At 38.6% G+C, this 13598-nt stretch overlaps 1 protein-coding gene across 19 annotated transcripts in view; it reads left to right on the top strand.

Annotated features, from left to right (window-relative positions):
* The window catches only part of Dys (Dystrophin), a 1130370-nt gene that overhangs the window by 553263 nt on the left and 563509 nt on the right, over nt 1-13598 (top strand). The window lies entirely within an intron of this gene.

Raw genomic sequence — 13598 nt, 5'->3', positions numbered from 1 at the left:
TTATTATCTAGATAATTTGCAGAGACGGTAACAGCAGGATTTTTTTTACCCAACAAACATGGCAAAGAAATTTCTCCTTGTTCCGGAGGTGATATCCAATATCATTATTTAAATATCCTTAAATCAGATAGTTCTCTAGTTGATATCCAACTTCATTCTCCATTCACCACCAACCTATGAGAAATTTTGTAAAATGTAAAGCTCTCGAATCTCCAACGTCGAAACCTTCCCTAAGACGTCATTCTTAAATTATGTTCTCACCCTTGAGAGCTTTTGAGAAATATACAGTTCTCAAATGAATATTTTACACATTTCTTCAGTTAATATCCTACACTTGATGTCGAGCTGTGGTGGAGTTGAAAACAAAATCTCTAATCAGGTACCACCAAAACCAACAGCTATTTAAAAACCCTTGGTTGATAGCAGTAATGAAGCGTAATCAATCAAAAATAAATTATATATATTTTATTTTACTTTCGTGAAAATACTGTGGTATGGAATCCTAAATTCGAGTCCAGTTAAAGAGCCACAAGTTGGGAATTAAATTTTTTCAACTTAAATAATAGCATTTTTTGTTTTCTAAAAATTTTTTCTTTTGCTTAGTACGCTATGGTTCTCGAGTTGAGCCACTGTTTCGAAACAACTCTTGATATTTTAAAGGTATGCCTAGTTATCAACATGAGCTCTAGTGGTACTCAAGCCCAAATGCTTGTTGGGTAAATTCGACGCCATTTCGAACGAACGCAAATCACCGATAATCTAAGATTAAATTGGATAGGACAGTTTTCCTTATAGTAAAAAGTGAATCCGTTATATCAAATGAATGCGAATGAGAGTTAAAATCATGACACAAACACGGAAAAGGTTCTGCACTGCCTCAAAAGAAGAGGTTTGTAATGTCTTAACGCACGTGATGGGAAATTGAAGTTTACTTCGTTCAAAAGAAAGGGACCAGAAATTAGTCCATTCAGTAGTTTAGCCATAAATAATACGCCTAGCATTTATCTACGACTAGCGATAGTTGGAAGATTGATACGCTTTAACCGACTAGTATAACGTGGAAGATTATACACAGAGTCCCAATGAAAATACCTTAAAGAAAAAAGTAAAAATTGCTTCTGTATTGACTCAAGCCTTTCTGCATGAACTTGATATCGCGGATTCTAGATAATTGATCCGTATTCTAGTATCGGTCTAACTAATGTGGTAAAAAGGGTTTTGGTTACATAAGGGTCACTAAATTCTTTAGACCATATCTTCACCAATGATAGAACAACTCTAGCGTAATCGGCAGTAGTCATAAATGAAGGTTGAAACTAATAGCGTTTTCTTTTCTGGCTATAGTGTTACGCTTTTTGTACCCCGCGCAAGGGTTGTTGTTCTATTCTAAAAAACAGGCACCGCATTTACGGGGTATTTCGTTCCTTTGTGAAAATTGTTGCCTGCTCGTAACGCAAAAGCGTTACACTTATCCTGTATAAAATGGCAGTGTGGCAGTGCAACTCTGTGAAACTCTCAATTCGCTCACACAAATCACCTACCCCGATTGCGCATTCACGAGTTCAAAAGAGTTAAAATTGCTTCGTTTTGCGCATCTGCGTCACAGTTGACTGTTTGAGAGAATGAAAGAAAGAGAGAAAAGAACAAGAGCTAAAGGAAAATGACGTAAGAATTGCCCATAAAAAAGAGCTGATTTAATGTTTGCATGCGCAATGCGCAATCTTCTTGTGTACTTTGTGATATGGGTGAATATGGTGAGTTGAATTGTTCTTTGTATGCACTATAAATGTTGACAATTTTCTGGGGTAGGAGTAACTCTATTAAGTCGTTACCATTTACTTATGCAACAATTTATTTCAGGAAAGAAAACGCTATAAGTTTAGCATCCGTGACTCCCAAGTCAATAAAATAATTTACTGATACAAGACAATAAATAGCAATTACGTAAGAGACTGCTGACAAAGATCTCCGAGAGAGGCACATGAATTTACATTTATTGATGTTCAGCGACATTGAATTTGCGTTGCACCAAGCAACTAAGCAGTTTAAGTCCGCTTGAAGCAAGCGACGTTCTTCAATAGTCGCATAGGACCTAAAAAGTTTTCCATCATCAGCATACATTAAAATTTTGGAATATATTATTGTGGTACATATATCATTAATAAATAGAAAGAACAGAATTCGACCGCGATGACTGCCCTGTGGGACGAGGGAACATCAATGACATCTGAAAGAGTATTTTTGAAAATTACTTGTTGCGTTCTACCGCAGAGATACGAAGATATCCACTGGGTGAGGCCAGGTTGGAAGCCAAGTCGATCCAGCTTGTGGATAAGCAAGGTGTGGGAAACTTTGTCAAATGCTTTACTGAAATCAGTGTAAATAACATCGGTGTGAAGATTTTCTCTAAATCCATTAGAAACTTGAGTTGTGAATTCAAGTAGGTTGGTAATGGTAGATTTGCCTTTACAGAATCCCTGTTGAGAGTCTGCAATCAATGTAGAAATGGAAAATGTTAGCTGATTGGTAACAATGCCTTCCAATACCTTTGGGATGGCAGACAATTTTGCAATTCCTCGATAATTTTCTACACATGACCTACTGCCGGTTTTGTGGAGGAGTATTAAAAAGATTCCTTCCAAGCAGCAGGAAAAACACCATGTTTTAGGGACATGTTGAATAAATCAACTATTGGCTGATAAACTTGTTCCGCGCATTTTTTGAGAAAACATGTGGGAATTAGGTCAGGGCGTATTTATAAGATTCCTTCAAAAACGTTACATATGTAAAAACCTCTTCTGGAGATGTTGCTGGAATATTAATTGCGTTAAGTAAGTTAAGTTGATACGGGTATTCACTAGACAAAGAAATTAATTCAGCGGAATAGTTAGATTTGAAAAATTGTGCAAAGAAGTTAACAATGTCTTGATCGTCGCTAGAGAAACATCATGGTATTTCATACCAGAAGGAAACCGTTTAACCCTAAGATTAGAGTTCACGAAATCATAGAAATCTTCAGATTGCAAGTTATTTTCTTTTTCATCCCACAAAGATATGTGTTGTAACAATTTTTATTTAATTCCAAATGTTTATGACGCAATATAGAGTACTTCAAGTAGTCGGAGTGTGAACCCGTCTTCTTGTACAGTTCATTTCAGTTCTTTGGTGAATAGCGTGAATGATGGCATTGAAGTCAGAAACGTTTTTGTCAATATCTGCACCGTATTTGCGCCAAACTACCGTAGATAAAATTTGGTTGGGTTTATTAAAATTAGCCTTCGTGAATTCGAATCTAAAACTAGAGTCGTTTTCCGTGGTAGAGCAACTCCGAGAACTTTCTTCCAATTCGTAAGTACAGTAAGAGGTTCACCCCTCCCAAGAATGGATTTTGATGTATCATCAACAAATACCAAATCAATTACCCTCCCGAACATGTTTGGAACTATATTTATCTGTCTTAGGAAAAGTTCAGTTATTTCAGCTAAAAAGTCGATGCTGGACAATTTTGAAGAAACCGGTACCATAGTCGGATGTGGTCCATGATACGTGCGGAAGATTAAAGTCACCCAAGACAATTATCGAGTCAATAAGCGTCAACATTGAATTGATATCTCTCAGTAACGAAATATGATTCATATACACCGAGAGCTCTGAAGATGGTGGGATATAGCAAATGGCAATATAGGTAAAACCTATTCCCAGCTGCATTCTAATGCACTTAAATTCCATAGCTTCTATAACAGGTAAATTAACCTCCGCGGAAGGTATAGAAGAATGTACCGCGAGCAAAACTCCACCTCCAATTCTGTTCAAGCGGTCGTTTCTATATATTTGGTAATCATTGCAAAGAATCTCCGAATTAAAAATATGAGGCTTTAACCAAGTTTCAGTTAAAATGATGATATTGTAATTACAGTTAAATGATTTCAAGTACAGTTCAGTTAGTTTCGTATTTAGGCCTCTTACATTTTGATAAAATATATTAAGGACAGATTTAATATTTAGTTTTGTGCAGCATTATTGTTATGAGGAATGGTAGCAAGATTACGAATATTAACTTTGCGTCTATGCTCGAATTCACGCACAAAGGCTCCGGGTGGCCAAAATGAATTATTCAAAATTGTTTCAAAATGTTGCGTGGATACTAACTAGAGTCGAATCCAGCCAGATCGGCCGCTTAGGCTCAGCTTAAACTTCAGTTAACTGCAGAGTAAGTTTAAGCGTAGTTTAACTGACAAACTGAGTTGAACTTGTACTGAAAAACCGGGCCTAAGTTACAATTGCCGGTAGTTAATCAGCTATTTATGCAAATAGATAGGTAGATTAATTAATAGAGCCCATCAACTCATTTGCACATAGCAACCCAGCATGTTTTTTTAGGTGTCTTATTCGCTCATTAACATGTCTATATTACGATGTAGAGTTTAGTGCTGACACGCGCTTGCAATTGCCAAGAAACTCAAAGTATGCGCAAAAGTTTTTGAATTTTTAAAAGTTTAAGCAGTATCTTTTGCCTTATCATAATAAATCCACCACATCAACGTCACTTTTTGGAAGTTAATAGCACAGCAATTACATTCATTAAAGAAACATAAGTTCCCCTACTCCCTATCATATTCGAGCATAGTTCATTAAATTTTTAGTGCATTCCGCCTTTCTTACTTACTAGTTTAATTAGCTCTTAACCGTTTAAACTGTTATGGCCGTCCAACAAGGCGCACCAGTCGCTTCTTCGTTGGGCTAACTGCGCACGGCTCACAACAAGGGAATTAGCATCGTTTCTCAATTTGTCCTTCCGTTGGATTGGGGCCGCCTTCTTCCTCTGCTTCCATAGGCGTGTTCCGATAAAAATACTTCCTTAACCGGAACGTCATCTTTCATTCGCATAACATGGCGTAAAAAGCGTAGCGCTGCGTTTAAATTCGTTGGACCATGTTTATATTTGCGTAAAGCTCGTACATCTCTTCACTAAATGAGGAAATGAAAGTCTATCAATTTAAAAAAGAGTATTTGGATTTCTGTGGACAGTAAATTTTTTTAGCGGAATTTTTTGTATTTAAGCTCTCAGAGCGCGCCTATAATTATTCCACACAATTTGGATTAAAGAAGCATATAAAATTAGTATGTACCTAAATGGTGAATAAAGGAATAGCTGTTGCTGATGCAGAAGTGAAATTCGGAAACTGAAATTATTTTCTAATAGCAGTAGGACATTTTTTTAGTTGTAGTACAAATGAAAATTCATTGCACTGTGCCCAACTATGCTCTCTATGCCGTTATGCTTTATTGTATTAAGATATGCGAAGCAAAACCCGCGAATACATTTTTTTAACATAAATCAGTAAAGCTCTTTGGGTGTCATAAATTTGACCAATTCTACCACCCAGCGGGTTCAGGATTATAAAAATTGCTGTTAGTGTAGTCTGTTCAAATGGCGTGAAGTCAAAGAACTGTGGTTTGTGGGAAATAATTGCTGTGCGTTTTATATCCCAAAGGATAATTTTGTCAGTAATTTATACTTTTACTTACAATTACACGCAAGTATATCCGCACCACCCGCAAATATGAGTGCCGGTGCGTATACGTCACATTTTATTATTACGTATAAACATAAAAAAATTTGCAATAAAATAATATTGCGACTATAAACTGAGATAGAGCCTATCCTATATTGCAAGTTGGATCAAACTACACACGGGGTGCAAAACAAATTCAAAATCGGTTCAGTAGTTTAGGAGTCCATCGCGGACAAACAATTTGACACGTAATTTTTACATATAAATATTGTCAGATTAATAAAAAAATGTAAGGCGCGATAACCTTCGAAGAGATTTTAGGATGCTCGATTCGAAAAGCTTTTTAAAATTCCGTTTCTCATGTCGTTTTAAGTCGAGCTTTGTTTCTGCACGGCGCACTTTCGGAATGATAAGTTATCTTTTAGGTGCGGAGTAAGTTTTGCATGTGAGCTTAAACTTTGAGGTGGATTTTGTTGTAGGTTGAAGTAACACTCAGTCTATTCAGAGTCATGTAGAGGTCCCAGGAACACTTGCCGAATAGAACACAGTATTTACATTTTAAGTACGAATACACACACCCGACAGCAGCTTTCTGTACCAATAGAGTGGGGAGTGAGAGGATGAGGACATCTTAGCAGTAAGCGAGAAACGAATTTTCTGAGAGTGGATAGTGTCGCAGACTACGCCAGCAGTGAGATGATCGGTAGTCGGTCAACTGTAGTAGCAATGGGCATACCAGCACGGTAACCGCTATTCGATATGGTAACTGGGCAGGCAACCAACAGCAGTAGTCCCCAGCGGGTTAGGGGGCTTAGAATAAACCCGCGGCAGGTATTTCTGCCGTAAGATGTAACTAAACTACTCAAATGATTTAAGGGGTTGTGTAGCGCAACCCTTTCAAGGGGCTGCAATTTATAGCTTATCCAATCCAACTGTCAATCTCGCCTACCAGTGGTGAATCCTGTTTCTTTAGAAGCATATGCTTTGGCGACCCAAATTACCTCATGAAAGTGGGGTTGGAGGGCGGGATGGCCTAGAAGGTTCAATATGGTCATATTAATGGTGCTGGTTATCTATATCCGACAAAGGATCGTCAACATCAATAACACACATAAAACAAGTAGGTCATGTCCCGCCAGAAGGAAAAGGAAAGTACAAAAAATTTAAGAAGAAAGTCGAAACTGAACGGCGTGTTATCAATTGGTTATCGAAGTGCTTATGGTTTGTTATCGATAAGTTATCGGGTTTTTATCGATTAGCTATCAGTTTGTTATTGATTTGTTGTCGACGAATATACTAGCTACCGAAACGATAGTTCCCGCAGAGTTTGAACGAAAATTTGTCGATTAATGAACGAAAAATTATCAATAGTTATCGATTTGTGTTTGGAGTGTTAACAACTTGCTATCAAAAAGCTATCCATTGGTTTTTTGTAAAGATATCGATTTGTTATCGATGCATTTTAGAAAATGTATGGAAGATTCGTCGAAAAGTTATCGATATATCGATTATCTATCGAAAATTTATATGTGAGTTCATGAGTACTTAATACTCACTCCTTTTTGTTTGCTGACGTTCAACGAGGCTTGTAGGAGGAGCAGTGCACCTGCAACACTACAATTGTAGAAAAAGATACCTGTATTGGTGCATGTGCTCGAAAATTGTGCTTTTGTCAACTCTATCCCTATAATTAAACGGGAGATATAATTAAGAGTTTTTGTGTGGGTACTCTCCAAAAAATGAGTCAGCTGTAAAAGATTTGAACACAGCAAAAACGGGACCATGGTTTATCTTAAAGTCATCTGTGCTTAAATACACACATCTCAATGGCACTTAAGTAATATACATATCTATGCATATGAACATGCCATTTGAGTTCACACACATTTACACACATACATATGTATCTATAGCCTCAAATGGAATTTATGCTACATTTGCTGTACCTAAAGTGAGTGAGTGTAAATGTGTGATATTGCGATGCAGCATAGCCACAAAATTTTGCAAGCACAAATTTCTATTAAAAGTGCTTGATAACATAAAATTTTCAAATGCTAGCTAACCAAATTTTTTTTGCAATAAATGGAAACTAATTTTTCAGCACACTCGCATATGCATGTGTTTAGGTACGAGTCGAAATATGTGTGTGTGTTTGTGTGCTCTAAGTTACATGAATTAACTAAAACTGCAAACCAAAAATGTGTTTAAATAATTTGCCAACCAACAAGCCAAAAATGGTAAGGTCCTAAGAGAAAGAGAAAGAGTAAGCGTGAAAAAAAGTTTTAAAAGAGTATGAAGCTCGGCAAACGACATGTACTGAAGTCGTGTGTGTGTAATTTGTTCGCTGCCAGCGTCACATTCCTACAGTAAAAAGTTAATAAAGTTAAAAAGCATATTAGTTTTTAACACTAGAATCAAAACCATAATAAAACTCAAAAACTTATCAGTTTTGCAGAACAGTGAACATGGACAAGTTAAGGCATGAACACCTCAGCCCCATGTTGGGCGCCATGATAGTATAGCTGATTATTGGGGTAAGGCTTAGTTGATGGCTCACACTTAATGAAGCCTGGCCAACTCAGTTGTTACTGCAAGATAATGTTGAGTTCGGCGAGCTCAGTCTGTACAGTATAAACGCATTACTCTAAATAGCGTCCCAAGTTGGGCACCAGTGTTGTATAACTGACTTTGAATAAAATTAAGTTGGAGTATGGCATGGCAGCAGCCATCTGCATGCTCGTACGTTGACATTTAATTATCTGCACCTTCGCTTTCATAAATGTGAATGATCACTGTGGCAACTAGCAGTTGATTAGGTTGAACTGGTCGGTCCGCGAGGAACTCATATAGATTGAATGAGTCTATTCTGTTATCAGAATTTTGTTTAAATACCCTGTCGAAAAGAAAGACCTATGTTTTAAGTTAACTCCGTCCTCTTGGCAAAGACTACAACCTTTCTATATAAATATATGACTATAGATCTGATAGCTGTATCTACGAACACAAAGCGTGCTCGATCATTTCCTCCTCCAACCTGTACTTCCTACATCTGTTGCCACGGACTAGACCTTATATATATATATATATAAATCAAAATACCCGTCGTGAGTCTACATCCCTCTCATTTTAATGATAGGAGTAACTTTAGTAGACGTAGTTGCAAGACATACACATAAACTCCGACACTTTACAGCAAATAGGAATAAACTCTTAAGTCTATTTACGATCAAACTGAGTTGTTACGACCTTTGAATATGGAAATATTCACCAAGTTGTCTACATACTTGTTCTCCTAACAAGTCTATACATTTAGCTTATGTCTTTCCATAACTTAAAATTCTTTAAGAAAATAAATCTTGATAAAACAATTTTCCAGCAGTGGCCTTCACAACGCTATCGGGGTCAACGTCGGTATTTGAGTGATGGATCCAGGACTCTCTCTTCCTTGATCACAAAATGTGTCAAGAGAGCCCCCTGGTCTTCTGGGAAATTCTCAGGGTTTCCTTTTGAAATGTGGAACAATTTGCACTTTTGTTCCCCGCCAACATTATCGACACTCAGCGCATGGAGAACTTTCTCATATACAATTCATTTGAAAGTAACCTTTGCATACTGCCGTCTGAGATCCCTGTGACATCGTAACAATATCTTAGGTGGAGGGAGCTGTGGTTGTTATAAAGATGTCCGTCTTTAGTCAGTATTCCTTTGAGCTTACATCTTGTGTCCAGTGTGGAAATGGAGCATGGAATATCTAAGAGAATAGTCGATGTGTGCGAGATTGGTAGAAATTTTTCAACAGAGGTATTCTGATTTCATATTCTCCAGGAGTAGCTATCAAATTTCTCCTCGGCAGTTTGGTTTTAAAGCAATAAAGCGATTGGGATTCGTGACCTATTTAATATGTCTAGTATGTTTCTCCTGAACTAACGGATGCCTAAAAGTTTCAATCAGGTGATATAAAATCGTTCCCGAGATAGTCCGCCAAATACCGTAATGGCGCTTATTACTATAACTTACTAGATATATACATCCTTCAAAGAACCATCTACGTTGATCACACTACCCAAAATCTTCGGAGAGTGTTAAAACACAATCCTTTCCGTGATATAAGTCTTGTGCACAACGAATCAAAATATGTAGGTAGTAAAACGACTGCCTGGAAAGATATATGTTTGGCCGCTAGAACCTTCGGGCAGTCTCGCGACAACAGCTGAGTATCGGTGGAATGGCCAACGATAATTACAGTAACGGAGTATCAGAGCGGCGCCAGCTCGGCGGCAGTTAACAATGGTGAAAGCAGTCGGTTAGCGGGTGACCAATAGGAACGGTAGAGGATGGTACCGTCGATGATGGCGGAGCGGTGGCGGAGATCCGTTTCTGTTTAACCTGGTAAATTGGCCGCTACTTCAGAGACAGTCGCCAGCCTTGAAATCCAGCGAAGAATGGCTCTTGCCAACAAATGCCTCTGTGGCATGAAGTAAGCAATTGAAAAGTTAATTCCTTCACGACGGCGAGTATCCATGAAGATTTACTGACGACCTGTGCCAGCTTTATCCAGCCACAAAGATAGAACAGCGAACTTAAACACAGTGGCTGTGCTGGCTAGGCCATGTTATGCGAGTAAGAGATCATGCTCTGACCAAAAAGGTATTCTTAGCGGAATCCGCTTACGTAAGCATAGTATGAGGGTGGCCCTCAGCCCCCTTGAAGTACCAGGTAGAAAACTATTTAATTTCCTTGGTGTCACCAAACAGCACCAGCTACCCTAACGACCAAGCGACTGACGCGACTTGTTGTTCGGAAAAACCCGTTAAAATAGTTAATCGCTAATTAAACGAGTAATTAAGCTGTCGTCGTTATGCATTCGCTCTCTCTTGCAATTGGTGTAGAACAATGTACATGGATTGAGGGGGTTGATTAGTGTTGACAACTGAACAGGTTTCACCTGCTTTTGTGGTTGCAGTGCTTCGCCCCATCCAATAAGTGCGACCGATCACAAATTGTCTTAAATACCATCTGATGGGAGTCCAAGGAAACTTGCAGTTTCGACAGGGGTGTACCTTACTGAGAAAGGTGTTAGAAGCGTTGGTTCCATATTAGAATTGAAGAGATGGTTGGTGTCATGTGGGGACACATTGCAAGCATGACATCCATTTTGTATATCATGGTTGATTCTGGATAGGTAAAAGTTTAACCTCTTCTGCGAGTTCTGGGTATTTTTCTTTATGAATTGGATTCGCCGGGCAATTCCTGGCATTTAGGTCCGATGCCTTTTTGTGCATATCACTGTGGACCTGCTTGTGCTTTTTTGCTTCATACGGCTGTATTCTATGGTGCCGTATTTCCTCATAATGCTTACCGATATGACCACTTAAGCCCTGGCAGGTGTGGCCTCATCAATCAGATGTCTGTTGGGATGCCCAGGCTCCTGGGTAATCAAGAGACACTATTGGTTCAGCATTTCATTTCTCTCCCTAATGGGGAGTACTCTCGCCTCATTGTGTAGGTGGTGTTCTGGGGAGATAAGAAGACAGCCCGTAGCTCACATGAGGGCAGTGTTTTGGCAGGCCTGTATTTTCCTCCAGTGAGTAACCTTTAGGGTTGGCGACCATATCGGCGACGCGTATCATACAATCGGCCGGCTAATTGCTTTGTAAGTGGTAGTGAGCATTTATTTGTCTTTACCCCAAGTCCTTCCGGCAAGAGATTTAAGGATTTTATTACGGCTCTAGATTTCCAGTTTCACCTCGTCCTTGTTGGCTTCCCTCTCTGAACCCTTTAGTGAGTCTTCATTCCATTGTCGCCTTTCTTTTCCAGTAAATAAATCCAATTAAGTGTGTCTATGTTCAATGTCACTTTATCATGAACCGGTGTGTTAGGTTTTTCAGATAGTGTGTACGTCGGACACGGTCACTGCCGTGTTTGTGTTTGCTATAGTTGCATTCACACAGTCAGCGCGTTCCTGCTCGGGCACCATTTACTGTGGTTCGTCTTGATGTTGCCACCACATGTTACTCAATTATATACTATGTTTTTTTTTTGTGATCTGTTGTCTGTTGCTATGCTTTATAAAGTAAAGTTTACGGCGCTAGTAAAACATAAAGGTATAGTGGGGGTAGCTCTCTTGTACTGCTAGGTTACAACTTTCAATCAAAAATTTGTATAACGCATATAGTGCCAATATAGAAATAGGTCGCAAGTCGAACTAGTTGCTTTGTGTGGAAAAGTTGTAACTAGCGAACCAGTGAATATACAGCTGGGCCAACAAGTTGCGGCAAATATTATTGCCCAACTAGGAACCGCAGTGTAGTGCAGTACAGCGCTTAGTAAAATACTCTGCCAATTTGTTTGTATATCCAACAGTCACCATGCAAGGCACGACGTTTAAGTGAAGTCAAAATGCCAAAGGCATAAAAACTTAAACTTTCTCCATTACCGGGTTAGCATCATGGCATAGTGCCTGGCAGGCTGGTTTGTGGAAACGTAGAGAGAGAAAGCTGATTGTTTGCTTGAGTCTTTAAATGTTCGTCTGGCGGCTTGACTTCGGGGTTGTGGGTATGTTTATAGTATGCGCATACGCACACACTTACATAGACAACCGCTTGCTTGCGTTCATTTAGAGAATCTCTGCTCTGCTCCTTTACTGTTTATCCACGCTACCATCAACACGTTGTATATCTTGCCAAGGAAAACTTCAAATCTCGGAAGCATGCAAGCAAATTGAAGTGGTTTTTCTGTTTATAAAAAACTTATGTAACAATTTTCCTTATTAAAATGAAACCAGACAACTACTTTGGCCTCTTAATACTTACCGCCTAAGTTTTTTGTGTTATTTACGTACAAAGACAATTTTAAATTATTTAATAGGACTTGATATGCGTATATGTGTGTGCGTATGAGTAAAGTTAACGCTGCAATTAAACTTGTGCATACATAAACCAAAATTTGGGATTTAGTTTCTTTTGAAGTTTATGCAAGCGTTCTAGTTTTGCTTTTGGTTGAAATTTTGACTTTTGGTTTAACAAAAATTGTTTTTCGCCGTATGGCGTATTTCTTTAAATAAGTTATAAATATTCATAATAAAAGCAATTTAAAGGTACTTATTATTATCAAAAATAAACATTAGCTGGCTTCGCCAAGCGCCTAGTGTAAACTTGCATGCATGTATTTTAATTGCGATCATTTACTTTGGTTCTGAAATATTTTGATTTTTAACTAATGGTAATTCCGAAACATAAAAAAATCCTAGTCAAAGCTATTCCCAAGCCAAATAAAAGAGTTCCAGTTGATTTACGAAGCACACAATCACACCTGTTGCCGCTACACCACTGTTTTAACGGCCAAGAAAATTTAAATATTTTTCCACCTATTCCTTCGAAGAGTGGGGGCCGCCCTATTCCTCTACTTCCATAAGCAGGTTCCGATTAAAATTTCCGCTGCAGGCCCTTTCAATGCCACGACCAGTGCAGCAACTTTATCTTCCGCATTCCAGTTGTTCACTGCTGTGGTCTTCTCAAACTGTAGCTTGAAGATCTGGAAAGGAACAGAACCGTCAAAGGATGGTGGTTTTACCTTTCGATTACTCGTTGAAACAGCTGGGAGATTTAGTTGCAACTCCTGTATACGACCTCTCAAAGCATCCACCTCGGACTCGATTTTTTCTCAAACTGCGTTATTTTCTCGTCCATGCGCGCTTCGAGTTTTGATGATATACGCGCATCTTGCGCTTCGAGTTGTGCTGTTATGCGTGTCTCTTGTTCTTTCAGTTTTTCTACCATCTTTGATGTAATCTGTGTCGACATTTCTGAAATATGCGTTTCCTGTGATTCCAGTTAGGATGCCATATATGTCTTCTGTTCTTCGAGTTGAGATGACATTCGCGACGACATTGGTGTTACTGTCGATGTTTGTGCAGATATTGCAGCCAATATCATGTTCAAGTCTGTGCTCGTAACTATCTGCGATGTTTCATTTTTCTCTTAAATTTTGGTTGTCTCCTCACCGTCAAGATAAAAGTCGTTCTCTTCCACGTCAATTCCTTCTAATTCCATTGCCTGTCGTAGTCGTTCCTGAAGTTCTAGT

This window comes from Eurosta solidaginis, chromosome 1, assembly GCF_040869045.1.
Source record: "Eurosta solidaginis isolate ZX-2024a chromosome 1, ASM4086904v1, whole genome shotgun sequence".
Classification (NCBI taxonomy): Eukaryota; Metazoa; Arthropoda; class Insecta; order Diptera; family Tephritidae; genus Eurosta; species Eurosta solidaginis.
This window is presented reverse-complemented; position numbering and strand designations above follow the sequence as displayed.